General features: G+C 45.7%; 1 protein-coding gene and 1 pseudogene across 3 annotated transcripts in view; one reads left to right on the forward strand and one right to left on the reverse strand.

Annotated features, from left to right (window-relative positions):
* PAMR1 (peptidase domain containing associated with muscle regeneration 1) overlaps positions 1 to 25,694 on the forward strand; it is a 169,226-nt gene that overhangs the window by 4,316 nt on the left and 139,216 nt on the right. For 2 of the 3 annotated variants that reach the window (XM_005660990.3, XM_021079921.1), the window contains exon 4: positions 12,810 to 12,902. The exons of the other annotated variant lie outside the window; for it this stretch is intronic. The gene's annotated coding sequence lies outside the window, so the exon portion shown is untranslated. The remainder of the gene's footprint in view (positions 1 to 12,809; positions 12,903 to 25,694) is intronic. 3 annotated transcript variants of the gene reach the window in all.
* On the reverse strand, positions 1,016 to 24,853 carry LOC110259564 (annotated as a pseudogene).

Below are 25,694 nucleotides of genomic sequence, written 5' to 3' on the forward strand. Positions count from 1 at the left end.
ACTCAGCTCGGCTTAAATTTTGCTTTGAATTGTTCTCTGGGGTTGCTACCTAAGGAAATGGTTCAGAGCCAGACTGTCTGGATTTAAAATTTACCAAGTGTGTGACTTTGAGGAAGTTACTTGACTTCTCTGTGCCTCCTTTTTTTTTTCTTATGTGTAAAACACAGTAATAATAGTGACACTGGTATTACTGATACTAATTATCATAATATAATATCTGATAATGAATGGTAATTAATGAGTAGTGGCAAACCTCATAACTTATTATGATGATTAAATTTGTCCCTGTATTCACTTACAGACCTAGAGGACAGACTTGTGTTTGCCAAGGGGTGGGGAGTGGGATGGACTGGGAGGTTGGGGTTAATAGTGCTATTACATTTAAAATGGATAAGCAGTGAGGTCCTTGAGATCCTGCTGTACAGCATAAGGAACTATATCGAATCTCGTGGAATAGAACATGAGGGAAAATGATATAAAAAAGAATATTTATTTAGGTATGATGAAATAACTTTGCTGTATATAACAGAAAATGGTATAACATTGTAAATCAACTATATGTTAATAAAAAAATTCATCTCTGTATTTAAATTTCTTAAAAGACTAAGGATTCACTATTTTTATCACTGTTTTAAATTGAAGTAGAGTTGATTTACAATGTTGTGTTAGTTTCAGGTGTACCACAAGGTGATTCATATATATAAATTCTTTTTTTTTTGGTCTTTTTGCCTTTTCTGGGGCCGCTCCAGCGGCATATGGAGGTTCCCAGGCTAGGGGTCTAATTGGAGCTGTAGCTGCCGGCCTACGCCTGAGACATAGCAATGCAGGATCCGAGCCATGTCTGAGGCCTACACCAAAGCTCACAGCAATGCCGGATCATTAACCCACTGAGCAAGGGCAGGGATCGAACCTGCAACCTCATGGTTCCTAGTCGGATTCATTAACCACTGCGCCACGACAGGAACTCCATAAATTCTTTTTTAGATTCTTTTCCACTATGGCTTATTATAAGATATTGAATATACTTCCCTGTGCTATGCAGAAGGTCTTTGTTGCTTATCTATTTTATATATAGTAGTGTGTATCTGTTAATCCCAAACTCCTAGTTTTTATTAGTCCCTGTCCATCCGGTTTCTCTGCTTTGTTGTCCAGATGGGGTCTCCTCCTTTGCCCGTTGCTGTCCTCCACCAGGCCTCCCTTGGGTCTTGAGAGTGAATACAGGTGGCGAGCCTGCCCAATGTACCCTCTTTATATCACAGATGGACATCTGCCCTGCATATCTTGCTCTTTTCCTTCCCTATGGAGTCTACCAAGGATACCAGTGTGACTTCTGTTGAAATCCTAGAGCCTCCAGCCAGCCTCAAGCAGCTGGCTTCCTGTCACCCACTCTGCCTCATTCAATTCTGCCTTTTTCTGGGTCTTTTGAGTTCCAAGCCCCTCCCAAAGATAGAGGCCCCCCCCCCCATGCACCCTTCTAGATGCTTCTACAAAACAGAAGAGAGGGAAAGACCATGTCATAGAGAGGAGTACAATATTCCTTGAAACTGGATATGACTGCTGTTTTAGCTCTTGCTGGCTGTGTGACTTCGGGTAGCTTTCTAACATCTCTGGGCCACAGTTTCATTCTTTGTGTTTCCTTCCTCTCTACTCTGTCTCCCCCTAGGGTTCATTCCTTTTCTACTTAAGGATCATTCTCCTTTTCTTGGTTGGTATCTTTCTATTTGACCATGATCTGGATCTCCCAAGAATTACTTAGCTGATCTCATCTTTACATACCTGGCTGTCAGTGGCAGGTAATATATACACCTGGCTCCAGATAAATCCTTTCGGGTAACTAGAAGGAGAAACGTAATAGTCTTTGCAGTCACCCCGTCTGCCTGAATGAGTCCCAGTTTTAAGAACACACTGTGTTTCTGGGAAGAAAGTCAAGGTTGACACAGACCCTTAATTTATGGTGAGACTTACAGGTATATGATTCTCTTTATTCCAGGTAGCTCTTTTTGACCAGCTTCTGGAAAATGTTCCTATTGCCAATGGCATTAGAGACTAGAATCTTAAAGGTTGGAGCATTGGCGAATTAATTTAGTATGTTTAAACACATATTTCAGTCATATATCATCATACCCTAGTTACAAGGTATTATGGTAAAAATTCCGGCCTGAGCATTTGGGGATATGAATTTCTTTCTCTACTATAATTTAGTTCAACTGACATTTATTATTCACGTGCCAGAGGCCAAAGAACTGGGCGAAAAGTGATGGCGTCAGATTTTCTCTCATCCTTAACACCTGCATCAGGAAGCTTTAGTTGTCTTTTCTTTATCCTTTTCCTTCCCATCCTTCTTGGCAGGTCCCTGTCCAACTCCCTGTGTCTGGTTCTGGAGGGGAAGCTGAATCTTGGTTGGGCCAAGCCAGTCCCAGTGCCTCTAATCCCCTTGCCAGTGTTGCATTTAGGCTTCAGCATATGACACCATTCTGGCCAGGGAGGTTTCTGGAAAAGATATCTGTGCTGTTACAAAAAGACACAGAAAAGATGTGGCACTTTGTTGCATGGTTAAGGTCTAGATTTGAGGCCCGGGAATGGGGGCTGTCATCACATAACTGCAGGAGAGCCTAGGGTGGACACACTGAGGGTGGCAGAGTGGAAAGAGGGAAGGAACCTGGGCCCTTGGTGATGCTACCAAGCTCCTGAATTAACCAACTCTGGAGCCGCCCTGGTTCTGGAGTTCCCTGGTAGTTTAACCCACTCTGAGTTGGGGGTTTTTGTTGTTTGCAGCCAAAAGATTCCTAAATGATATATCTCTCACACCAGAGCTTGCAAACCAGAGAGGAGGCCACCATATGCACAGAACTCATTCATCACAGCTGTACTGCTGGGGAGGCAGTGTGCTGTCATCTTTTGGTACATGTCCTCAGCAGCCAGGCCGAGGCTTGCACTTACTAATTGTACCGTCTTGGGAAAGTCACTCAACATTTCTGGGCCTGTTAACTCATTGGACAAATGGAAATGATAGCTGCTCTTGCCTCATAATATTATCATGTGGATGAAAGGCACATTAAGCACCTAGTAAGTGCTCAATAAATAAGATTGCTTGCTCTGACTAGTATGGAAATAGAAACCATGCGAGAGCCCAGAGGAGGGAGCAACTCATTCTAGGGAAGGTCAGGAAGGCTTCACCAAGGAGGCAGATGTGAAGCTAGATCTTGCAGCACAACTGGGGGTTTGCAGGTCTGGGTTTGCGAAGGAAGGACATTGGGGCGAACAAAGGGAACGGCATGTGAGCTCATTCCTGCATCTTTCAGGAGCGTGATTTCCTCATCCATAAAAGCACTTGAGTGTATTGGATTCACGTAATCCTCCTTTGAGGAAAGAAACAAATCTCAGACCTTCTCTCTAGATTGAAAGGGGCCAGATGGGAGACTCTCCATAGCCCCTTCATCCCTCACCTATCATTTTGCAGCTCGCTCTAGAGAAATTCACTCAACAAACATTTGCTGCTGAAGGAGGCGGCTCTGGCTGGCTTTGTTGATTTCTTTGTTCGTGGCAGCCCAGAGCCTTATCTGCTGCACAATTAGCGATGCTACACTTCCTCAGCTTCCCCAGGCCCTGCGCATCTCATCAGTCAGATAGATGCTGAAGCTTAATTAAGCTTGTAAAGCTTTCTGATTTCCTGAGATGAAAGGTGGCCCATAAGTACCAGGTTTTATTTTGGTGGCTCCTGCCAAGGGTTATTATAAATAGGGCTTAATGCCACGTGGCTGAGCTCTTACGGTGATAATGTGTCAAGACCAATCGAGGCTGCCGAGAGCAGAGATATTATCATAATGGTTCCATCATAGGCAGTGGGTGTTAATGGAAGTGACTGTGAAAAAAAAAAAAAAAAAGTACTGCAGGCAGCAAAGCTGGACGAGAGGTGGCTTCGAGTGAAATATCGCGCTCCTGGGATCTCCATCATAATCATTAGCTATATTAGCCTTGGAGCCATTCTTCTGCCATCTCTTCTAGGCTAGATTCAAACTCAAATAAAAAATGACGCTTTAACTCCAAATGAAAATATATTCCTTTGCTGCTTTTTAAAATCCATTTACATTAAAATGATGGCCAGCAGGTAAGTAATTTATAACTGGGGGCTCACTGCAGTGTGGACGGGTGTCGTCAGAATAGTGAGCAGCCTAAATGGGAGACCAGGGGACTTCCAGGCTCGGGAAGTCATCGATGTTGGGCTGATAAGGGGCTGGAGGAAAATGCAAAAACAAGGGGTAACTTAGGGACACTTGCTGTGGTGGGGAATAGTGAATGGAGAGGTAGCTTCGTATTTCAACAGTGAGGTGGGTGAAAAACCAAGTAGCAGTTCTTTGGTAACGCAGCCCCGGTTAAGAGCTTTCTAGCTTCCCGGGCTCCGGCTTTCACTGTCTAAAACTGGTCTTCGGCATCCCACAGGCAGACGGTCAAAACATCTGATGATGACGGTGGCAATGATGATGACAAGGTGTAACCGTGTTGTTAGTTGAACTGTTTCTTCTCTTTCCAGATCTAGTTAACATTGACCCAGATTCCTATTCCATGGCCTGGGAGGGGCCAGAAAATTTCTTCCATTTCTGAGAATCCCTGGGCCTTTATTCCCCAAGCCGCTTGTTGCTTTGACTCCAACACACAATGGCAAGAGTAGGAAGTTCAATGCCTTATCCACTGCCCCCAGAATCCGCATCCACTTGGGCTGAAGATATGAGTTTAGTGACTTTACTGAAGATGTGGGGGGCTCTCGGGGTGGGGTGGAGTCACATCACTGTGCAAGGCCTTCAACCATTTAGCTCTGCTTACCGTCCTTTCCCTCATCCTCTTCCCTGTGTGTAGAAAAACAGGCGTCACTTGCCTCTTTCTTCATGTAACTCAGGGCTGCTCCCGTTCAGGCCTGTGCAGGATCTCAGCTTCTTCCCAGGTCTGCAGAATGGCAAGGTTTCTCTTGAGATCCAGTTGGGAACAGAATTCTGGTGAACACCCCTAAACAAATCGGGGTACTTTCCTCCCCCTGCCATAGAACACAAAAATAATTTAGTCCAAAAGTTGGCAGAAATAAGAAACTCATCCTGAAAATATACTTTGGTGTAATTCTGGCGAGACATTTTCCCTCTGAACATGCTCTCCTGATGGCCCCACTGGAGTGCTATTGTCTTGTGACAGTTTTGAAGCACTTTGCTGATTCCCATGAAGTGAGCAGGCAGGAGCCATCTTCAGATCTGCAGATTCCAAGGAGAAAGTAACGTATTTCTCAGAAGAACAGCGCTTTCTATCTCAAAAGAGTACAAGAGGAAGTAACGTATTTCTCAGAAGAACACGCCTTCTATCTCAGAAGAGCACATAAACATTTTATGGAGGCAGCACGGTTTAGGCTCAATAGCACACCATTCATCAAAGTGTAAAAAAGATGACAGGAGGAGGTCCCTTGTGATGCTGTGGGTTAAGGAGCTGGTGGTGTCGTGTCACTGCAGCGGCTTGGGTAGCTGCTGTGGTGTGGGTCCGATTCCTGGCCTAGGAACTTTCACATACCATGGTCGTGGCCAAAGAACATGGTCACAGGAAACAAATACTGCATTGTAGAATAAGATATTCAGATGTGGCGTGAACGTTTAAGGCATCTGATGGCAAGAATAGGTGAGTCAAGGAAGGCAGTCTGGGTATGGAGGTGATTTTGCATCTAGAGAATTCCCTTTGTGACCTGGGTGACTGAGCATGGACAAGCAGGTCTTCTCCCTCAAGGCCAGTGGTGCTTAAGGTACCAGATGGTTTCATTTTTCAACTGTGGTCTAAAGAAAGGATTGAGTTGGGCCAGAATTCCATTAGCCAAGAGACAACAGCAAACTGAACAGGTCACCAACCTGCTGATGATAACTCCCGATCTGGGACCCTTAAGGATGAACCAGGGCACTAGGAAGCTGATGAAGCCCAAGAACACACGCATTACGATGAGAGGCACAGTGAGGCTGGTACACGCTGTGGTTGCCGCGGCCCCTGCCCCAGTGCCTCAGTTTGGTCCAGGATGATTCCAGGGTACCTTATGCATCAATGCAGTGTGTGCAGATTTTTCAAACAGTGTCCCTAGGACCTCCCCGTACCTCCTCCACGCCCCAGAGGTGTTTTTCCCATTTCATTGATGGGAAATCCTGAGCATCGTAAGAAGTAAGACTTCTCATGGGCTTGGGAACTTCTGCTTAAGTAACAGAAGAGGATTCCCAGGTCCGATCAGCCAAAAGCAGAAGTTATGTTAACTAGGATGCCATGGGACCTCCTGGGGCTGGGAACCATCCTGGCCAGTTAGCAAAGGGGCCTCTTACCAGGGACTTGTCTTGTCCTTGGTACTGGCGTGTTGTCTTACACCAGGACTGTTGGACACAGGTTCTTACCTCTCTCCTCATCTCTGCTGTGTGATTGAGCCCAGCTCATCTCCTGGGAGACACGTTGTAGCACGGAAAGCTCCCCGTGCTTGCTATCTTATCAGGTGGGATAAGAGGGAGTGGAAGTGGGTTGGGCTGGCTGACCTGATGGCACGACATCGGCAATCTCTGTCTCAGGACCAGAATAGCCTGAGTTAAGGTTGGCATGCAAGGACACCCGCTGCCTGCTGTAATTTCTCCTCTGGTTTTACCCCTTCTGAAAACTGACTCTGAGATTGCCACCCGGAAGCAGGGGATTGCCTCTGCGGGGCCAGGCATGTTGGTGCTGCACCATGCACTGAGATTAACTCTAGAATATCTCTAGTTCCTTTTCATTTCACTTGAAGAAAAAAAAAAAAAAAAAAAAAAAAAAAAAAAGAAAGAAACCTCAAAAGTCATTTTTTGCCTGCTTGAGTTTAAAGAATCATTGCATTTTAGGGACAATATAGACCTGAGGAATAGCAGGTGAAGGACTGTGGAATAATGACGGTGATATATTTCTATAGCTCCTTGCAGTATTGCTGAGTTTTCCCAGGTCAGGCTGGCTGGATTTTCACAACAACCCGCTAGAGCGGGGTAGTAGGCCAGGTGTTAGTGACTGTTCCTGTCTTATAAAGGAGAAACCTCAGCTTCAAAAGGTTGTGTGTTGAGCCCAAGACCCACAGCTAGTTCCTGGCAGACCTGGAACTTGAACACAGCTTGCCTGACTTCCACATCAGAGCTCTTCCGAGCATTCATTCCCATTCATTTGCTCAATGAAGAGTCCACATCTGCAGACTCTGTTACTACTTCCGGTTTGCCTCATGGTTACACGTCCATGTGTATGTTACAGTGGTCGCTAAAATGTCAGGAATTATGGCAGGAAAAGGAACCCAGAGACCGTGCCCCCCAAAGTTGGAGTCTTTGAGTTCCTCTCCCATTAAATGGTGCTTTTTATTTCTCCTGTTAGCCACTATGACAGGGGGAGGGAAAGAAGAACTAGAAGAGGTGGGGAAAAAAGAGATTATTTTGAAGTCATGTTCTTTGCTTGCCTGGTTCTGTTAGTTAACAGAGGGTTTAATCAAAGGGAGTCAGAGCGAGGAAAGGGAGTGGTAATCAGTGGTCATTGGATTCTTTTTTCTTTTCTTTTCTTTTCTGTCTTTTTAAGGCCACACCCGCGGCATATGAAGGTTCCCAGGTTAGGGGTCTAATCGGAGCTGTTGCTGCCAGCCTACACCAGAGCCACAGCAATGTGCGATCCGAGCCACGTCTGCAACCTACACCACAGCTCACAGCAACGCCGGATCCTTAACCCACTGAGCAAGGCCAGGGATCGAACCCTCATTCTCGTGGATCCTAGTCAGTTTTGTTACCTCTGAGTCACGACGGAAACTCCTGGATTATTTTCACAGTGACTCTTTTGGAGGAAAAAAATGATCATAAAACAACTCTGAGATGACATAGAGGAAGCGGTGAGAAGCAAAAGTTTTCTCTTGCTTCCCTGCTCCTCTGCACGATACCCTTGCTCACACAGGGTAAAACCAAGCCAGGAGACCAAAGAGACTGAGAGACCAAAGCAGGGCACATGACCTTATTGCCAAGGTCAAGAGGGTCATTCCGTGGGATGATGACAGATCTGCATGGCGATTTGGGCTCAGAGAGGGCAGTTAGACTCCAGAGAAGTCTTCCTGCCTTGATTTTCTCTTTCATAAAGTGGGATATTAATGCTTGCCTCCCAGGAGTACTGTGAGAATTAAATGACAGTAGGGGGATAAGTACCCATAGTAGGTGAAAAGTTCCTATACAGTTTCTGGCAGATAGTAGGCACTCAATAAATATGAAAATACACACACTCAGCTGTAGAGAAACGTGGCTCGGAGGACTTCTTAAATGGTTAATAGCACTACTGCTTAAGAGGAGCTGTGTTGTGAGAGGCACTTTACCTTCTAGCATATACATTTTAACTTTCATAGAGCTTTTGGAGAACGCATACTATGTAAGTATTAATGGGTGTGTGTGGAGGCTCAAGTTAAAAGTTAAGGATCAGATATAGTGTAATGCAGAGTGTGACATTTTGGTACTCCTGTTTTTGTGTGATTGTAAAATTAAATTAAAAAAAAAATGTTATGGCTGCACTCGCAGCATATGGAACTTCCTGAACCAGGGATTGAATTTGAGCCACAGCTGTGCAGTTGAGGATTGAGGGATTTTTTTTTTTTTCTCTTTTTGTCTTTTCTAGGGCCGCTCCCATGGCATATGGAGGTTCCCAGGCTAGGGGTCTAAACAGAGCCGTAGCCGCTGACCTACACCAGAGCCACAGCAACATGGGATCCGAGCCGCTTCTGCAACCTACACCGTAGCTCATGGCAACGCCGGATCCTTAACCCCCTGAACAAGGCCAGGGATCGAACCTACAACCTCATGGTTTCTAGTTGGATTCGTTAGCCACTGAGCCACGATGGGAACTCTGGATTGAGGGATCTTTTAACTCACTGTGCCAAGCTGGGGATCAAACATACCTCTGTAGCTACCTGAGCTGCTGCAGTCAGATTCTTAACCCACCACGGTAGGAACTCCTGTATAATTTGTACTCACTGTAGTTGATTCAGTTGAGGTGCCTTTGGTGGCAAGTGACAGAAATGGACTGGCTAGGTCAAGAGCAAAAATGGGATGTGATGGAAGGATGCAGGAGTAGTTCCCAGCATCAATGGAGGAACTGAAAATTGGGCATTGGAAAGCACCAGAACTCAGTAGCCCCATGTAGCTAAGCAGGAGGGCCTTCTCCCAAAGGTGCAGGTGTACCATGTCTCGGCTCCAGTCACTTCCCATTTGAGCTTTTACATTCTAGGGAGAGAAAGTCTGATTGGTCCATATGGGGACAAAAGTTTCCACCATTAGCCCACCTGGCCTTGCCACGTGACAGAGCAGGCGGCTTACGAAAGAGCAGTTCTGTGCTGGACCATCGTTCCATAGGTACCCACCCCAAAAGTGTGTCTTGTTTGATTTTTGACAAATTAGAATCTTGTATTACTTTTAAAATAATCATGAGAAAACTCTTAACAATTCATAAAATAAGTAGAGCCGTACTGTAAGATCTCAGGAGACTCTATTTTGTGCATCTTTTATAAGGACCCAGTAGGAATCAGAACCGAGCAGCATCACATGCCTAGTGATACGTCACAGACAGAGGGACACATCTGCCGTGGGTCTGAATAAATGTTGATTGTGATGGTGAGCACTCCCATGCACCAAAAACAGTATTTGTCTCTTTGACTCCAACTGTTAGTAGATCCACAATTTCCATACATTTATCTAGTGCTGTCTCTTAGTTATGAAGGGAGTTTGAGAAATGTATTAGGGTAAAGAAAGCAATAGAGCATTTCTGATGTTTCTATTACTAGCAGTTATTTTATGATGTTTGGGAGGCAGGGAATACAAAGTCCACAGAAGGTAGGCAGGGTCTATTCCCTATGTGTGTGTGTGTGTGTGTGTGTGTGTGTGTGTGTGAGAGAGAGAGAGAGAGAGAGAGAAAGAGAGAGAGAAGTAGCATTTATTGCCCTGGGGCATAATGATTTAGCCAGTCGTGTGTACAGCAAGCTCAGATCCGGGCTGCATTTTCTGTGCTGACCATCTGTGTTTCCCAGGAAAGAGGAGCCCAGCCATGGGCCCTGAGAGGTTGAGGAAGAAGTGAGAAGCAGGGAACACGGCCAGTCCAGGAGGGGCCAGGGGATGCTTTTGTGTCCTCCTACTGCCTCCTGGCAACATCAGCACCACAGAAACCAGGCTTGGCTCTCTCTCCTCCTGTCAGCCCCATAAGCATCCTTCCCAGTGTCAATAAATCTTCTCTTTGGCCACCCACCCCTTCCTTGTGATTTTTTTTCTTGTCTGAGGGTGTTGCTGGGGGAGAGCGTTAGAAACTACTTATTTGAAGCCTCATCTCTAACAACAGGGATCGACTGAGAATGATACTATTTACCAAATCTTGCCACCAGCCAGGCCATTAACCCTTTCAGGTGTTGTTTTTTTGTTTGTTCGTTTTTTAATGGCTGCACCTGCAGCATATGGAAGTTCCTAGGCCACTGAATCGCTGAAGGTCACAGGCTGCAGCAGTGCTGGATTCTTTTAACTCACTATGCCAGGCTGGGATGGAACCTGCACCGCCACAGCATCCGGAGCCACTGCAATCAGATTCTTAACCCACTGTGCCACAGCGGGAACTCCTTGGGTGGGTTTTATGGCCCCCTTCACAGACGAGGAAACCAATGGTCAGACAGCTTAAGTATGTTGCTCAGTTTGGCACAGCTCCTAAGTGGTAGAGCCAGATTCAAACTGGGGTTGATGTGTCTCCAAGTTACCTAGTTCTCATGCCTCCTTCATGTTGGAAAGCTGGCTCAGAAGGGCCCAAGACCCAGTTAGCTCTGTCACTCATCCCTGGCCACTCTGGGACCAGTCACAGAACTGTTGGTAGTCTCAGTCTTAACCACAACAAATTGGGCGTTAAGATATAGTATTGTTCCCAAAGCCAGCGCTGTAATAACTTAACTTTACGCCAAGGCTTTGAGTCTGCTCTTTGGGGCGTGGTTGGGAGACCAAGGTCCCGTGACCTTCGAGGAGTGCACACTCAGCTGTGAGAGCCCCGCCAAAGGGTGTTCTTTCTAAGACACCCAGGAAAAGCTTTTCTTCTCTCTTCAGCTTCAGACACTGGCTATTCTAACCTCTGAAGTTGCTGGGACAGGACCATTAGATGAAATAGTTCTATTGGAATTAAAAATGTTATGAATTTCATGCTAACTGCCTCTGGTTGTAACCGGAATAAAAAATGACCTAGCTTTAGACAATACCATGCACTAATTAAACCAGTGGAGAATGAAACAACAGAAATACAACGGCGACAAAAATGGGAATTGTGGGCTTCAGATTACTCCCCTAGCAGGCAGTTGAATTTAAATTTCCATTAGTTTGGGGGAATGTGGCCCTGAGGTACCATGTTAGGGATGGTTTTTTATGCGGTTTCGGGACATTCCTTCTCTTGCAGGGCAGTAACGTTGATAAAGCAATAGTGTGCTTTGTGAGGGGAAAAAATGTATAAAATATATGCATAACTAGCAAGGAATCTGGGAGGACACAGCGGTTAACAATGGGTTATCTTGGGGAAAGGAAATTTGAAGAGAAAAAGCTTTCTCTTTTTCTTTAAAGATAAAAAAAATAAATCTGTGTTTCTGGTGTGCTTAAATTCCTTATACTCGGCATATGTTTTTGAACAGATTGGAATGATCAAGGGAATGCTTTAGCCTGAATGCTTCATGCTTTATGGCACCAGATTATCAGAAGGCAGAGTAGGTAGGTGACCATTAAGATGTTGCCCCGAGAGACATGGGTTGAAAGGTTCAAACTCCCACTTATAAGGTGAACAGGTTCTGGACATCTAATGTGCAGCATCATGACCTCAGTTAACAGTACTATAGTCTGTACTTGAAAATTTTTTTCAGGTATCTCCTGCTGCACTTAATTTATTTTTGTAATGATTTTTATTTTTTCCATAATAGCTGGTTTACAGTGTTCTGTCAATTTCCTGCTATACAGAAAAGTGACCCAGTCACACACACACAGGTACATTCTTTTTCTCACATTATCCTCCATCGTGTGCCATCACAAGTGACTAGACATAGTGCCCAGCGCTATGCAGCGGGATCTCATTGCTTATCCATTCCAAAGGCAGTCGTTTGCATCTGCTAACCCCAGATTCCCAGTCCATCCCTCTCCCTCCCCCGCCCCTGTGGCTCACAACATACCTACTTGAAATTTGTTAAGAGAATTGATCCTAAATGTTCTTACCACACACACATTAAAAAAGGTAATTTTGTGAGGTGGTGGATGTGTTAACTGGTGACAAACCTTACTGTGGAAATCATTTCTCAGTAGATCCATGCATCAGATCAGCTTGTTGTACATCTTAAACTTACAATGTCATATGCCAATTGTGCATCAATAAAGCTGCATAAAATTAAAGGAAAAATAAAGAAGCTATCCCAGTGGTCCAGGAGTTAAGATGGGAACCGTCTGAACTTGGGTGGTAGCTGTGGAGATGGACAGGAAGAGAGAGGGACTTGAGCTGGAGTACGATGGATGCTTAATTTTATGTGCTGCCCTCCCTGGGCTAAGGCATGCCCCACATAGCTGGTGAAACATTCTTTCTGGGTGTGTCTGTGAGGCTGCTTCTGGAAGATTAGCATTTGAATCTGTTGACTGAATAAAGAACACACTCAGCCAATGTAGGTGGGCCAGCTTGCTTGCTTGAGCTCGAGCATCCTTCTTCGTCTACCCTTGGACATTGGTGCTCCCAGTTCTTGGACCACTGGACTCAGATTGACTTATACTATTGCCCTCCTTAATTCACAGGTCTTTGGACTCAGACTGAATTACACTAGTGGCTTTCCTGGTTCTCCAGTTTGCTGATGGCAGATCATGGGATTTCTTAGCCTGCATAACTGTGTGAGTCAACTCCTATAATAATTGTATTTATATGTGTGTGTGTGGTTCTTTTTCTCTGGAGAATCCTGACCAATACGCAGAGGTGTTACCTGACTTGGCTAAAAGCTGCAAAGTAGTACTGTTTGGCTGAGGATGGGGCCTAGATATTGGTATCTAACTGTCAGTGCTCCAGTAGATGGGTAGATGGTTGGACAAATGAATGAGTTCCCTCAGAGAAGCTTTCAGGTTTAGGCTGAACTTTAAAAGCCTACTTAGGTCCTGGGATGTGGACTTGATGGCTAGAATAGGGTAGCCATTATGTGATCCTGAAGCAAACTTGAGGATGGAAGCCATGTGCTAAAGATGGCATTGCAGAAAGTGGGGGTCCATGCTGACTGTGGAGCTGCCATACTGGCTTTTGACTGTTTATCTCTGGGCTTCTTTTATGTGGGCACATAAACCTCTATTTTATTTTTATTTTTATTTTTTTTTTTTGTCTTTTTGCTATTTCTTGGGCCACTCCCGCGGCATATGGAGGTTCCCAGGCTAGGGGGCTAATCAGAGCTGTAGCCACCGGCCTATGCTAGAGCCACAGCAACGCGGGACCCGGGCCGCGTCTGCGACCCTACACCACAGCTCACAGCAATGCCGGCTCCTTAACCCACTGAGCAAGGGCAGGGACCGAACCCGCAACCTCATGGTTCCCAGTCGGATTCGTGAACCACTGCGCCACGATGGGAACTCCAAACCTCTATTTTATATACGCCACCATTTGTTGTGCTTTCTGCAGCTGAGTCTAGTCCCAGCTGAGAAACTGTGTATTTCTGAATTTCCTGCTGGGTGAGAATTCATTTCCTTATTGTCTAAATCTTTGGATTTGGAGGTCTTTTGTACGCAATCAGTAGCATCCTAATTGTGTCTTTTTCAAAATCCATACTGTTAACATCTCTCCTGCAGAGTCCCCTGTAACAGAGGGCTGTATTCTTTAATTCCCCATTATTCTTGCGGTGAGAGCTTGTAACGTTAGGATACTCACCACTTTCTGCATATCTTTCCTGCCTCCAAGTCCCATCTTTGGGCAATAAATAACTTCCAGAAACCCCAAACAAAACACAAATGTTCCGGCTAGCTGCTTCAGGGGTGGTACGGCATTGGTGGGGAACCCAAGTGGTTTCTTTGGCGCTGACCTCAGACTGTCTGAGTGACACCTCCCACCTGAGCGGGGTCTGGCTTTCAATAGCCTTCTGTCTGTTCCTTCATCTTCCCCACTGCTTGTTCCTCCTCCGTTCCTCTGCCCGGCCTCCCACAGCAACCCTCAGGGAAAGGAGCTTTTAATAACTGGCGAGGCAACTATTGACTCAGGTTTTGTTTGTTTGCCACTGAGTTCTCATTTAATAAAGGCAGGATTCTTGGCTGAATAGGCTGGTCATTGTGTATTATCAAAATGGCAAATTAATTATTCAAAGCCGTACTTGAGATAGACCAGAGATGAAAACGAGGCGGCCTCTCTCCTTGCTAATTCGCAGTGAATGTTGCATTTGTGGCCAGTCAGTATTTATTTAAAATATAATAGCTATCTTGTTAAACTCAAGTCTATTAAATCTAAATGAAAGTCAGGAATTTGTACTGGAGGGCGAGGTAAGGTTTAGTTAGCCTTTGCTAAGAGCATCCCAAACTCCCATCTCCGTGTGAGGTTGCAAAAACCAGCTTGTAAAGCATGGCAGGATTAATAATTGCTTGTTGGGAGTTTCCATTGTGGCTCAGTGGGTTAAGAACCTGACTCATGTCCATAAGGATGCGGGTTCGATCCTGGCCTTACTCAGTGCCTTAAGGATCTGGTGCTGCTGCAAGTTGTGGTATAGGTCGCAGATGTGGCTTGGATCTGGTGTTGCTGTGGCTTCGGTGTAGGCCTCAGCTACAACTCCAGTTCCACCCCTAGCCTGGGAACTTCCATATGCCCTAAGTGTGGCCCTAATAAGAAAACAAAAACAAAAAATGATTGTTTGCTATCCAGGGACAGAACCCCCTACCATCCTTAACTCAAGAGGCCTCCCATTGCACAATAAACCTGTAATGCAATGATACCAATGACAGCCACTATTTGGCAGGTGCTTTAGATCCATATTCTCCATTTCTCACAGCAATCCCAAAGTACAGATGAGGAAACTGAGGCCTAGAGAAGTTCAGTCATCTACCCAAGGTTGTGTTAGTTGGCAGAGCTGGGATTCGGACCCAGGTTGCTGGGATTTTAACGTCCATCCTCTCTTGCTGCAGAGACTCTGAGGCCTTGAACGTGTGTTTTTGTGTCTCAGCAGAGGGTTCTGTCCCTTGCCTCTTGGGTCAGAGCCTGATTACCAGAGAAGTCGATTTTAGGTCCCACCTACTCTCATTCCCCAATTAAGCCCCCAGACATGCTCCACCTTTGCATGGGCATGCGCCCTGGCCTCTTCCCACTCTTGCAGTGCCTGTCGAGGATGATGTAAAGGGAGGCTATTCTGACCTACGTTTGTTTCTGTTCTACCTGTTTCCACCCCTACATGCAAGACTCAGACTTTGTCATCCCACTCTAATGAAAAGGAAAAAAAAAATTTTTTTTAATGCATCTGAGCCACTTTTCTGGATTCTCTGTGTGAATTTTCCCCTGCCCTGCTTTGAACCCATCTGAACTCCTTCAGTGTGGGCCTTTGGCTTACAGCTGAAACCCAGCAGCCCTCAGTGGAGGGAACATAAGGCACAAACAGCCGACCACCTGGACCTTCGATACAACTCACAAATTAGGATCTGAGATGCCTGGTTGGACCTATGGCATGATGTTGCTGAGCAACTAAGCCTCGTGGTTCAAACCAAGGACCTAATACAAGGACACTCTGTTTAGCTTCTGCTGAAGGGAGCCTCCCTGTTTGTTTTATTCATTTATTTACTCCACACATATGTGTTGTGTGTCTCCCCTGTGTCAGGCCGTGATATAAAGCCTGGGGTCTTTGACCTCACATGAGATAGTCTTGAACTCCTAGGGTACGACAGAGGAAGGAGCACTGACTGGACAGAGGATTGGTAGATCTGGGTTTGAGTTAGGATGACCAGCCCTCCGGGTTTGCCTGAAACTTTTTTTTCTTAGTACTGAAAATCCCGTATCCTGAAGAACCTCTCAGCATCCGTGGATGGTATGTTTGAGTGCCCGTTCTGCCATCTACTAGTCAGTCAGTGTATACTTCCTGAGGGCCTGTTGTGTGCCAGGCAGTGTTCCATTGCTGTGAGAACAGCAGTGAACAAAGTTGAGTCCATGCTCAAGGGGCTCCCTTTCAGTGCCAGGAGATAATACGGTAAGAGCAAATAAGATAATATAAGACCTGTCTAAGAAGGTAAAGCAGAGACTGTTATGTAGGTCAACTGTATGGTGGGAGGGGCTGTTTTAGGCAGGAAGGTCAGCGAAGGCCTCAGTAGTGGATGACAATGAACAGACACCTCAATAAGGAGAAGGAGGCAGCCGTGTACGGATCTTGGGGGAAGATTTCTAAGCAGAAGGATCATTGAGGGCAGAGGCCCTGAGATGGGAACAAATCTTGCCATGTTTGAGATCAAAAGGATGGTCAGCGTGGAGGGGACAGGGGAGGTGGAGAGGGAAGGAGGAGGATGTGGGAGGAACTGGCTGGGGCCAGGTGATGGAGGGCTTTGGGCTCTGCACTCAGTATGTATTCTGGGAGAAATCACTTTCAGAGGAGGAATCAAAGGTTCAGAGAGGTCAGGTGGAGCTAGAGAACACACTTCATAGGGCTGAAGTTAGGTATCCTAATAACTACCCCCACAAACCTGTTTTTATGTTGGGTTTTCTATTTTGGTGGTAAGAATATCACCATTTACAGAGTTTTCTGGGCTCAGAACTTCAGTGTCATCTGGGTTCCTGCTTTCTTTTCCGCCTCTGTCTACATTCAGTTAGTCTCCAAGTCTTGTCAGTTCTAACTCCCACTCAGCCTCACATCTCCCTTCATCTCTCCATCCTCCCTGACCTTCTGCTCAGCTAAAATCTCTCACCATCTCTTAACTGCAACAGTTTCCTGACTGATCTTCTTGCCTTTAATTTCTTCCTATCATGCTATGTGTTGCCAAAGCTCTTTCTAAAACATAAATCATTGCCTGCCATGACCTTGCATAAGCCAGTAGTACTCAGCATATTTTCTCAAGTTGCAGATTTTCCCAGAAGCAGATTCTGAGATGAATATTTGCATACAGAAAGTTTATTGGGGAGTTTTTTTGGGTGTTTTGATATGGTGAATTACATTAACTAATCCTCTAGTATTAAACTAACCTTGAATTCCTGGGATAAAACTCATTTGGTCATGATGTATCATATTTATATTTTATTATTATATATTATATTTATAATCCTGTTCTATTATTCTGTTCTATCATATATGTTTTTATATGGTGCTAAATTCAATTGGATTATATTTTCTCCAGGATTTTTGCATGGTTTTCATATTTTGTAATGTGGTTGCCTGGTTTGATCAGAAAATAACTCTGGTTTCCTAAAACAAGGAGAGATTGGATTGGGGTGGAAGTGATGAGACAGAGGACTACTGTTTTTCATTATAAGATTTTTTTTAGCCCTATGTGATTTTTAATTATTTTGCTCTAATACATGAAAAATTTTTTAAGCACTAAAACCAAAATTCAAACCTGTAACTTTCCATGACTTGATACTGGTGTGTGTATTTTTTATTTATTTGTTTTGTTTTTGTTTTGCTTTGGAGTGAGTGGTTGAGAAAGGACTAGGTAGTTGCAGTTGGGCCAACACTTGAAAGGTAGAATTAGGTAGGCCTGGACTAGGGGCAAGGAAATCATCACCATGAATATGTAGAACCACTCTCTGTGTCAGGAGCTGTGCTGGCCCTTCGCATTACCTAATTTAATCCCCACAAAAGCCTGTATCAGTTAACTGTTTTTTACACAACAGACCATCCCAAAACTTAGCAGCTTAAAACAACAGCTCTTTATTCTGCAGTGAATAGCAATGCAGCAGGCTCCCTTGCCAGAAACCAGAGAGGGAGATGGATGGATGAAAGATCAAGGAACTTTTCTGCCTGCTTGGCCATTCCCTTCCTATAATTGGATGCTAAAAGGATAATTAAAAAGAGGTTAATTTGTATCGAGTAGGTGCAAGGACTCATCTCATCTGTTGCTGTAGTAAAAGATACAAAAGGTCATCTCTCCAAATGTGATGGGAATTCTACAATTTGATCCGGGCAGTTGTTTTTTGGTTTCACTTGAGGTCACTCAGGTGACTGTCGTCATTTGCCCAAATAGCTCAACCAGGATAGAATGGTCCAAGATGATGACCATCTGGTAGTCACAACACATATAGTGATTAGCTGGGGCAGCTGGCTGGGGTATCTTCAACCTCCTCCGTCTGGCCTTCCCAGCAATATGGGGAATAGGTGGTGGTAGCAGTATTCCATAAGTGCAAACCCCAGGGTACGGACACTTAGCTTCTGTTGGCATCCCATTTGATGATGTTCCATTGGTCAAGGCAAATCACATGCTGAAGTCTCGTGTCAATGTGGGAGGAGGATATGCAAGAGCACAGATATGGGGAGAAGGAATTCATTGAGGGGCATTCAGTGTAATGATCTGCCTCAGGGTGCTATGAAGCAAGTATTGATGATTATCCTTATTTTATAAATGAGAAAACCGAGTTAAATAGCTTGCCCAAGGTCTTTAGTTGCAGCATCTCTGGCACCCTGCCTTGACACTGATTCCTTTTACATAGTGCATTGTCAGATGATCTGATTGACAGGATGTTGAGGCATCTAGTCTCAGGTCTACTGCTGGTTTCTTGTGTGTCTGCCCTCGATGGTCCTCCCAGAACACATGCCTGTACAATCATATACACATGCACACACACACACACACACACACACACGTGCACTCCAAAGGAATGTATAAGCATGATTGACCCATGTTCTACCTTTGCGTATATTCTGTTAACGGTATTACATGGTACCTTCCTCTCTCACTTCTTTAATTTGTGAGGCCTGGGGAGAATGAATGCCCATCCCATTTGCAGAGATAACCCTTTGTGTCTTGTACCATTCAGCAGATGAGATGAGTACACGTACCTGCTCGCTACAGATTGTCCTCTTTTTAGTCATCACTTTGACATTCAGTTACAAGAAGAAAATGGCCAAGCAGGCAGAACATTTGTTTGATCTCTAATCCATCCGTCTCCCTCTCTGGCTTCTGGCAAGGGAGCCTGCTGTGATAGTTCTCTCCCACCACTCAACAGACTGATGGAAACAGGGGAAGTTGAGTCCGCGCCCCATCACGGCCATCAGAAGTCTTGTAGCATCTGATGGATGGAGACAGATGGCCTCTTACTCAGGGAGGCTGGTTTTGTTGACAGGGTCCAGCCTGAAGGCCCCGAGCACCATTTCAGTGTTGTTATTGGCAACATGATTGAGAGGGAAGCAGGGCAGTTTATCAGCTTAGCCTTCACAGGACTATTAGAGTGAAGCAAGAGATAAAATGAATTTTGTTTTCAACAAGGTTTCCTTTCTGTCCTACATGATCGACTCCAAAACACTGTCATAAAAATATGGCTTCTTATTAGCCCTCCTTTTGGGCACTTTGAAACTGTTAGGAGAGGTGCAGGCAAAGAGCTGTGTGTTAATCCTTCTGAGGAGTGTGATGCTCCTCTTTCTGAGGTCATTTTTTTTTTTTTTTTGGTCTTTTTTGCTATTTCTAGGGCCGCTCCCGCAGCACATGGAGGTTCCAAGGCTAGGGATCTAATCGGAGCTGTAGTCACCGGCCTACGCCAGAGCCACAGCAACGCGGGATCCAAGCCGCATCTGCAACCTACACCACAGCTCACAGCAACGCCGGATCCTTAACCCACTGAGCAAGGCCAGGGACTGAACCCACAACCTCATGGTTCCCAGTCGGATTCGTTAACCACTGCGCCACAACGGGAACTCCTCTGCAGTCATTTTTTGTGGTAGACAGAATAATGCCCACTCTTCCCTCTCCCCCATGCTTCCCCCTTTCTTCCTCTCCCTCTCCCTCTTTCTTCCCTTCTCCCCCATGCCTCCTCTGCCCCCCAAAAGATGTTCATGTCCTAATCCCTGGAACCTGTGAGTGTATTACCTTGCATGGCAAAGCGAAATTAAGGTTGCAAGTGGACGTAAGGTTGCTAATCAGCTGATTTTAAAGTAGGAAGAGTAGGGAGTTGCCTTGTGTTACAGTGGGTTAAGGATCTGGTATTGTCAGTGGCTTGGGTCACTGCCCTGGCACAGGTTCCATCCTTGGCCCTGGAACTTCCACATGCCATGGGCACGACCGAAAAAGAAAAAAAAAGGGAAGAGTATCCTGGATTATCTAGGTGGGCCCAGTGTACTCAAAAAGGTCATTAGGTGTGGGAGAGGGAGATCAGAGAGTCAGTCATTGAGAAAGATTCAACCAGCCATTGCTGGCTTTGAAGATGGAAGGGGAGCATAAGTCAAGGAGTGAGGGTGGCCTCTAATAGTTGGAAACAAAAGGAAAAGAAATCTTCCCTAGAGCATCCAGAAGGAATGCAGCCCTGCTGACACTTTGCTTTTAGCCAAGTGAGCTTCATTTTGGACTTCTGACCTCTTGAAGTATAAGGTAATCAATTCGTTCATTTTAAGCCACCAAGCTTGTGTTAATGTGTTATAGCAGCAATAGGAAGCAAATATACTCCTTTTCATCCTTGAGTAATAGTCAGAGTTTGAAGAGCATCGTCATTGCATTTATGGACAACTTTAGCATACATGGTAGAAACAGAATGCATAACTCATAGTGGGGGTATTATCCCACTTCTCTGGTTTCTGTAGGGACACTATGAGCGCCACACTACCCTTGAGAGACTTAACTTGTTAGTGAGGCTGCATAGCAATTACTGATCAGGCACTGCTCAAGTTTAAGTTTATTTGCTCAAGGTTTTGTGAGGTAGCAGTTTGGGCAGGACTCGGATGAAATTGCTCATCTCTGTTCTATGTGGAATTAGTTGGGTTTGCTTATGTGTTTGTGGTCACTTGGCATGTTGGTTGGGTGCTGGCTGATGCTGATTGATGTCATTCACAGGTCCAGCAGTTGGCTAAGGTTTCATCTGTTGGCCATGGTTGAAATTGGCCGTAGTTTTCATCCACATGGCCTTTCCACTGGAGTAGCTAGCTTGGGCTTCCTCAAGGTGGCTGGATTCCAAAAGGGAGAAAGCAGAAGTTTCTAGAGTTCTTCGATCAGAAATTGCATAGTGTAAGAGTTACCATCGTGGCGCAGTGGAAGCGAATCCGGCTAGGAACCATGAGGTTGCGGGTTCCATCCCTGGCCTTGCTCAATGGGTTAAGGATATGGCATTGCCATGAGCTGTGGTGTAGGTCATAGACATGGCTTGGATCTGATGTTGCTGTGGCATAGGCCGGCCTCTGAAGGTCCGATTAGACCCCTGGCCTGGGAACCTCCATATGCTGCAGTACGGCCCTAAAAAAATAGAAAGGAAAAGAAATTGCATAGTGTCATTCTATAACTTTCTGTTGGCCAAAAGGAATCATTAGGGCAGCCCAGATTTAGAAGAGAGCGGAGAAATAGATTGTACTTCTTAATGGGAGCAGGGGCAACCCCACAGGGCATAGTAGCATGCGTGCAAGGATGGGAGGAATTTGTAGCTGTATTTTTCAACCTTCTATACTCTGTGGCTCCTTTCTTGGGCTAGGATGTCTGAAGCTGGTATGTATTTTGTTCCTTCTGCTCATGCCTCTTCTATGTAGTGAGCACACCAGCACCAAGCTTTGCCCTCATGGGGAGTGACCTGTGATGGTCCAGCTGCTGTGACCTTGGGTAGGTGCAGTTTGGAGACTAAGGAGTTGAAAACTCACTCAGGCTCAAGGTCAGTCCTCAGGCACCATTTTGGGTAGCCTAATACAACTAGTATCAGAACTTCTGTCTGACTCCTTTGTATATTTCTCAATTGCTTTAGAACTTGGAGTGGAGAGGAGGCATGGTTTGTTAATGCCTCCAGAACTTAGCAATAACCTCCTGAAGGAGTTAGAGACATAACCAATGACAAGCAGGGGAAAGGTCAGGAAAGACAAACCCAGGGCATTTAAAAGAGAAGGTACACACACCATCAGTATAAGCGGTGGATGAACGATGGAGGAGCTTTTGTCATCCTTGTGGACTAACTACAAAATGTCCAACAATTAGGATGTTTAAAAAACACTGACAAAGTTCTGGAAGGCCTTTGCAGGTTTTGCATTTCCATTCTGGTTAAGTCATTTTTGCATGATAGTTGCTCTGTGGACAGGTGTCCTGAGACAGCAGTGGAGTATACCATAAACTGGCAGAGAGATATTCAAACATTTCAGTTCTTCCCTGTTCATCTTCTTCACCGACAACCCACGGGAGTATATACTGCACATACTCAGACTCAGACACATTTTCACTCTTGTTCATGCAAGTGATAATGGGGTACGCACGAAGGGTCTCTGGGCATGGGTGAGATTTCCTCAATCAGCACTTCATCTAGAAGTTGTTCTCTTCCTACTGAAAGGATAGTGAAAAATCAGAGTTACGGAGAAGCTTTCATGCCATAGCAGTGGCAGCAAGATGGACAGAAGGCATTGGTGTGTGGCTGCAGGCAGTTTTGTGGTTAGAATAGACATAAAAAAGCAGTGATTGTGGTGGAATGAGTATGTGCTTTGATGAAAGATAGACCCGGGCCAGAGTTCCTGTCGTGGCGCAGTGGAAACAAACCTGACTAGGAACCATGAGGTTGCAGGTTCGATCCCTGGCCTTGCTCACTGGGTTAAAGATCTGGCGTTGCTGTGACTTGTGGTGTAGGTCGCAGACGTGGCTCGGATCTGGCGTTGCTGTGGCTGTGGCATAGGCTGGCAGCAACAGCTCCGATTAGACCCCTAACCTCGGAACCTTCATATGCCGCAGGTGCGGCCCTAAAAAGAAAAAAAAAAAAAAAAAAAAAAAAAAAGATAGACCTGGGGTTTTGACTCCTGATTTTGCAAATCATTAATGTTGAAACCTTGGGAAGGTAACTTCACCTTCTTCCAGCTCCATTTCTTCTATAAAATGGGGGCATTCCCGCTGTGGTGCCGTGGGTTAAGAATCCACCTGCAGCAGCTCTGGTTGCTGCAGAAGCCCAGGTTCGATCCCTGGCTGGGTGCTATGTGTTAAAGGCTTGGCATTGCCACAGCTGTGATGTAGGTTGCAGTTGCAGCTTGGCTTCAATTCCTGGCCCAGGAACTTCTGTGTGCCCTGGGTGTGGCCATAAAATGATGGGGCTCATTATACTCAAATTACATGACTGTTGTAAAGATTAAAAAAGATACATTTATAGTGTCTCCTCTTGGGCCAAGGGCATTGTAGACATTCCATAGTGATGGCACATGAGAACCAAATTTGCAGAACTGATAGAAGGAGTCATGATTCAAACCCTGGCATGGATCTGTGCCGCAGTTAACAGGAACAGAGATAGCTAGGGTGATAGAGATGTGGTTGAATAAAGGTCCAGTTTTTAAGAAATGTATTTTTTTTCTTTTTTGTCTTTTTGCTATTTCTTGGGTCGCTCCCGTGGCATATGGAGGTTCCCAGGCTAGAGGTCTAATCGGAGCTGTAGCCACTGGCCTACGCCAGAGCCACAGCAACACGGGATCAGAGCCGCGTCTGCCACCTACACCACAGCTCACAGCAATGCCGGCTCCTTAACCCACTGAGCAAGGGCAGGGACTGAACCCGCAACCTCATGGTTCCCAGTCGGATTCGTTAACCACTGCGCCATGATGGGAACTCCAAGAAATGTATTTTTTAGCAATTTCCTAGCAAGAGACAGTATTGGAACTAACATCACTTTCATAGAATTCTCAAAGAACTAATGGGTCTGGTCTGAAAAGCCTGGACCAGTGTGACCAGGCTTAGGGGAAAAGAGGTTGATGTAGGATAAGATGACAACAAAATGAGCGGAGCTTACTACACTCCGGCAGTCAGGTCTCTGGGCTGGTTTTGAGCTGTGCCACAGCCACTGCAGAAGCACAATTTCAGTTCCCACTGGCCGCCCGCCCATCTTTCTTCTCATTGACTGGGCAAGGCTGGTTCCTATTCTATAAACTTCAGCTCTTGGAATGTTCTAGTATGACAAGTGAGTAAGCTGACAAAAATAGGAGCAAGGGCACCCTCTTCTAGTTGAGCCCCTCAGCTGGTCTCTCAACAGCTGGGAAAGACCACTTCCTGGCTCAGCTCTGTCCCCCTCAAAGTGGATTCCTGTGCCTTTCCCAGATCATCTTTCTGCTGGTGGAGCAGAAGGAGGGAGAGATTCAAACCATCTTTCTCAAAATCAACCTTCCTATTTCTGGCTGCCTTGTTATTATGGTAATGGCTCCTTAGGGACAGTGCCTCCCATGCTAAAAGTAACTGGTGTCCTCTGGACTGTTCCTGACTTTCTTTCTCCCCGCAGGATGGGAAGAGCAGCTCTCTTTCCATGGCATGGATGCAAGAAAGGCTTCTCCCCTCCTGGTCCTCTGTCGCAACTGGAGTGGGGCCAGCCTTTTCATACTAGAGCTCAGGTGTGCTGAACTAGAAGGGAACTTCCTTTATTTTAATAACTCATCTCTTTCCACCCTCAGGCCCCCATAAGAGTTGGGAGAAAAATACAAACAAAAACAGATGTGCCAGTGAGAGAGATCTCAAGCCAGTTCAAAATTGTCCCTATTGGGTACGTATTCTGATGTCCCACTTTGTATCAGGTCTGTTTATCCTTTTTCAAGTAGTTCTTCTTTACTCTTTCCCAAGAGAGCATCTGGGGTGAGGACAGAGGCACCATAGGCATCCTCCTGGGAGAGGGGCCCTTTGTCTGCATGGGTTCCTCTGGGCCCCGCAGCCTTGCTGCTAAGAGCAAAGCCTGGTGTATCTGGTGGATGTTCTCTCAGCCCATGGAATGCAAGCTCCATCATCTCCCCCTGCTGTTTCCAGCCTTCCTGGGATTTCACGGGTTCTGCTTGTTTGAAGACTTGGTCACATCCACCATCAGATCCCCAGACCTGGCCAGACTTCCTTGTGGCCTCTGCTACAGGACTTCCTAGAACATCTTGTGTTTCAGTGAGCTCTTGCAGGCAAGCTTCTCAGTTCTTAATTCTCAGCTACCTTCATCACCCCTCTCACTGGCCCCTGAGAATGTTCTAGATCTTCTTTGTGCGCCACTGAAGCTAAGGGAGACTTGGCCTGCAGCTGGGGTGAGGCTATCCCAGGCCTTGCGTATACAGACACTCACTTCTGCGTGGGCGCCCTGATGGTACCCACCCACCACCCCTCAATGAACACAGAACCCTTTGGAAATACAGGTTTCTTCCACAGGCTTGTAGCCAGAGGCTCACTGCTGTGGGTGAGGAGGGAGATGAACTTGTCAGATAGAGCCAAAAATGATCCACTCCCCCCATCACAGTGGGTGAGGATTCCGGGGAGTTTGAAGATCACATTCCGGAGAATTGGGGTGGGGCTGCCTACCTCTGGCCCTTTGAAGGATGCTGACCTCCGTGACATTTCTCAGTAGCCGACAGTAGCAAAGAGAGCCTGTGAGAAACATTAGCCTCCCCCCCTGCCTTTAGTTGAAGGCACATTGGGGCTTGTAGCTGCTAAGAGCTACGAGGAACTGAGAGTTATGCCATTGCATTGCCTGAAACGGAATTCATTCACAATTCAATTCATGGTCCAAGAAACAAAAATAATATTTAATGAGGAAAATCTTCTTTGTTTAATTGTGGAAAATGTCAAGGTCGAATCCCAGTGCTTTGCTTA

Source organism: Sus scrofa, chromosome 2, assembly GCF_000003025.6.
Source record: "Sus scrofa isolate TJ Tabasco breed Duroc chromosome 2, Sscrofa11.1, whole genome shotgun sequence".
Taxonomy (NCBI): Eukaryota; Metazoa; Chordata; class Mammalia; order Artiodactyla; family Suidae; genus Sus; species Sus scrofa.